The sequence below is a fragment of the Sander lucioperca genome, chromosome 17 (assembly GCF_008315115.2).
Source record: "Sander lucioperca isolate FBNREF2018 chromosome 17, SLUC_FBN_1.2, whole genome shotgun sequence".
Classification (NCBI taxonomy): domain Eukaryota; kingdom Metazoa; phylum Chordata; class Actinopteri; order Perciformes; family Percidae; genus Sander; species Sander lucioperca.
The window spans coordinates 27,808,110-27,812,310 of NC_050189.1; the positions used below are offsets into that span (position 1 = coordinate 27,808,110).

A 4,201-nucleotide genomic window follows, 5' to 3' on the forward strand; every position below is an offset into this window, starting at 1 on the left:
CCCTCGGACGGACGACGGCACGGAACGCACCGAACAGACTCGAGTCACTGACCTCGCCAGACTGTCCAACGGCCGATCGGGTTGGTGTGACTCGCTGTACGTACACACCGCCGCCGACTTGAGCTGCAAAGAAGCTCTGGCCGCCCGGTCAAGGACGCTTGTCAGAAAGTCCGGGGAAGCTGTTTGAGGCTTTGGCCGCTCTGACGTAGCAGCATTCTATGTTCATCATGGAAAAAAATCAAGCAGCCACTGCACGGCCAATACACTGACACTAGAAACCTTTTATAAATTACATATCTAATGACAGAATGTGTATTGGTTGTTGGTCGCAGCGGCGTCTGTTAGCAGTTAGCTCATTAGCCGCTGAACCGCAGCAGCGTGCAGGCAGAGCGAGCAGCCGCCAGCTGTTGATCCGTGCAGGACTTCACCGTGAGCGGACTGTTTAGAGACCATGTGACCGGCAGGTAACGTTAACTGGTCCCTATACGCAAATATCATAAATGATAGGGAACCCAGCAACGGCCATGATGAGCTTCTCCTCCTTTTTCTCTGAACTAATGTTTTGGTAGGAACCAAAGTTTACATCGTATGTTTCTCTGGAATCAGCCAGCGTGAAGGACGTCTATATTCTGATTGGTTGCCGCTGAACCGCATCATAGCTCATTACCATAAAGTTGACCTACTTTCAACTTTCTGATTGACGCTCTGGTCGCTCAAAACGCCCAAAACGCGACGCCGACAGATTTTCCGCTCCTTGCAGCTGAGAGAAGCAGCTTCCATTGAAAATGAACGACTTCCGGTATCTTTAGAAGATCAAGTCGGCGGCGGTGTGGACGTACAGTCGGGCTTTATCAGTTAAGTTTAGGGAAAGATTGTGGATGGGGTTATAAAAAGGTGCGTTTTCCGTGACGCTGCACAAGAACGGGACAGTTGGGTTTAAGGAAACGTGACACGCGGGACGCAATCCTTGGTCTCCTGGGTGAAAGTCCTGTTTGACCCAAACAACCTTCTGTCTTTCCTACTACTCTACCGTTGTCTCTCTGAATACTACGTCATCTTCAAATCCCGTATAGCTGCTGCTCTGCCCGCTGCGTTCCACACACACACACTGAACGGTGATTTTTGCGTCGTGCGTGTCACTGAGAGCCACTGGCCAAGCGTCCGTATTATACGAGTTCGGAGTGAGAATGGGTTGTAAAGCTCATTACGTAAAGACCTTATCTCAGTATCTCATAATTACAAGACGCTCGTCATATTTAAAAGAGACATTAAAGTCATAGTTACAAGATACATTTCTTCAGTTTTATTTTCCGAGTTGAAGTGGGTTTTTGGAAACGTTATCCAGTTTGTAAAACAAAACAAAATAATTTTAAGGTTTCCCAGTTCCCTTCCACTTTAATTTGAAGACAATAGCGTTACAATTTTCCAAAATGATACGAGGAGAACAGCTCCATTTGTCCCACTCGTTAAAACAAGGCTGGGTATTGCTCAAAACTTCCGTTATTACTAGGGCTGCTCCCTCTTAGAGAGAGGACACACCAGCCCGGTAATCGGGCGTCGGGCCGTCTGGCGAGGTCGGTGACTCGAGTCTGTTCCGTGTGTCCCGTGCCGTCGGCGTCTGAGGAGCCGTCGGCCTTCATTTGGGCCGACCTGACATGTTCAGTCGGGGACAGGGCAGTCGGGACTCACCCGGAAATGGGGAGCGGATGAGCCTCTCAAAGTCTGACGAAAATCTTTTAAACTGACCTTTGTTGATCTGAAATGAAGACAGATTCAGCAACTGCACGGCCTATTTCTCTCTTAAAATGTTTTCAGAAACACGTTTCGGTGAACTATTTTAGTCCAATATGAGATCGTATTCTGAACGAGCCGCCATGACAGTCTGGCTGTGAATTTCCGGAGAAAAAAGACCCACGTGACGCGTTCGTCCAATCAGCTGCTGGTTCTCATTTTCTGGGAAATAAACAGACTGTTAATGGAAACAATACAGAGCAGCGCCGTCTGCTGCTATGGAGACGTATTACGTTTCGCGCACGTGCAGAGCGTACGCTCAAGTCGGCGTCTCCTCAGTGTGTTCTGAGGCACTTTTTGGACCTCGGGACCCGACTGATCAGTCCGACTGGCTTTACTGCCGACGGTCGGCTGTCTGGTTGGTGTGTCAGGGCCCTTAGACGATTAGTCGACTAATTGGTCGTTTTGGTCTTAGTCAACTTAGATTTCTTTAGTCGATTAGTCATGTTTTATGCTTATTTCCAAGAAACGTACGAGCACATCTCTGGTAAACACAAGAATTAAAGTGGTGCTTTTGCATGACTCTTTGCGGAGAAACTCAGATTTACAGATCTGTCGATTAAATCAACTAATCGATTAGTCGATACAATTGATTGTTCAATCGAGCACAGCCCTAGTTATTACGTACGATAGAAGTGCTGAAGCGATACGTAACTTTTGGTGCAGATACCAAAAGCAATATTTTAAGTTCGTTTTACTTTGGGAGAAAAAAGGCAGTTTTTCTACAAAATGTTATTGTAGTAAAAAAGGAAGTTGAATTTAAATATTTGTGTAAACACAAAACTTAAACAAAAAAAAATGCATACATGAATATTACAACTTCCATTTCTTGTTGCAACGGACACGTTTCGGCTGATAAAGTCGTATTTGGGGTTCGATACCCACGGAACGCGAACGTGGGACCAACGGGGTCAGCCTAACGCTTATCAGCTCAATTTTCTAAGCACAAACGGACATTTGGAAAAACAGAAAATGGGTTCCAATATCCAATTTTTCATTTTTTCCACCTTGACAAATTAAAAAATTGGATCTTTAAACTGTTTTTCCAATTTTCTGTTTTTATTCAGAGGATCAGAAATTTAGAAAATTACAAAATTGCATCTAAGCTCCAATTATTCAAAACTGTAATGGTATTATCTCCCTCGTTCCGCCTAGCTACGCCCCCCTCCCCGAAACCATCAGTTGCACCTCTGACCCCAAAGTCTATCAGTTTTTAGTTTTTTTTGGTCCATATGCAGTTAATGAGCTGCATATTCCACAAAGTAGAGGGAGAGAATATCATTACAGTATTGAATAATTGGAGCTCAGACGCAATTTTGTAATTTTCTCAATTTCTGATCCTCTGAATAAAAACAGAAAATTGGAAAAACAGTTTAAAGATCCAATTTTTTAATTTGTCAAGGTGGAAAAAAATGAAAAATTGGATATTTAAACCCATTTTTCTGTTTTTCCAAATGTCCGTTTATGCTTAGAAAATTGAACTGATAAGCGTACACGTTACCCAACGGGACACGAACTGAAGCAGAATTTTAGCCTTTCATAGTACTCGCTACCGTTGTTTCTCAGAATACTACGTCACCTTCAAGCGCCGCGGAGCTGCTGCTCTGCCCGGTGCGTTCTACACACACATTGAAGGGTGCTTTTTGCATCACATCTGGCGCTGACAAGCGTCCGTATTTTACGGGTTGGAAAGGACAGCATGCTGCCACCACACAGAGGTTACTTAGCTGAGTTTTTCTACCGTGTTGACAACACTGAAGAAGTCTCTCAGGTGAAAGACGAAACGTCTTCGGAGCATCTTTAACTAAGTCCAGTTGCCCTCGAGTTTAACCCTTCCCTGGATAACTACAGTATGACCTATAGATGACTGAGAAACTTGTGAAATGTATGTTCAGCCTCTCAATGGAGGATATATTGAGATTTAAAAAAAAAAAAAATTCTCCCTCTATGTATTGTGTAAACACAAAACTTTAAAAAAAAATGGGCAAAACTTTGATTAAAATCAACCAAAGACTTTGACACAAATCAGGAATATTACAACTTCCATTTCGTGTTGTTACGGACACGTTTCGGCTGATAACAAAGCAGTATTTGGGGGGTTCGATACCCACCGAACACGAACGTGGGACCAACGTGCCACCGCAGCCTCAGTCTCTACAAGAAGAACAAGATAACTTGATTGGAGTTTGATTCACTTTCACTTCTGTTGCGGCAGAACTGCAGTCACGTACAAAACAAAACGAGAGACCAAACAGTGCAAAGGTGACACGCACATAAATTCATGAAAATAAAGCTTACAACACAAAGCAAGTGACTTTAATTAAAACATTGTTCACTGAATATTGGCCGAGACAAGGCGCACAAATCCACCATCTTCGTATAATACAGGACATTCGGTTCACCAGTGTTG

The 4,201-nt window shown here is 43.9% G+C and overlaps 2 long non-coding RNA genes across 2 annotated transcripts in view; both read right to left on the reverse strand.

Moving 5' to 3' along the window:
• Window positions 1–4,000, reverse strand: part of LOC118493683 — a 13,335-nt gene extending 9,335 nt beyond the window's left edge. The window contains exon 1 of the long non-coding RNA XR_004895634.1: window positions 3,987–4,000. This is a non-coding gene — a long non-coding RNA (uncharacterized LOC118493683). The remainder of the gene's footprint in view (window positions 1–3,986) is intronic.
• On the reverse strand, window positions 1,407–2,695 carry LOC116060775. Its single transcript, XR_004107578.2, has 2 exons — window positions 2,416–2,695; window positions 1,407–1,506 (listed from the first exon to the last, which is right to left on the reverse strand). It is a non-coding gene; the product is annotated as an uncharacterized LOC116060775 (long non-coding RNA).
• Window positions 4,001–4,201: the final 201 nt, after the last annotated feature.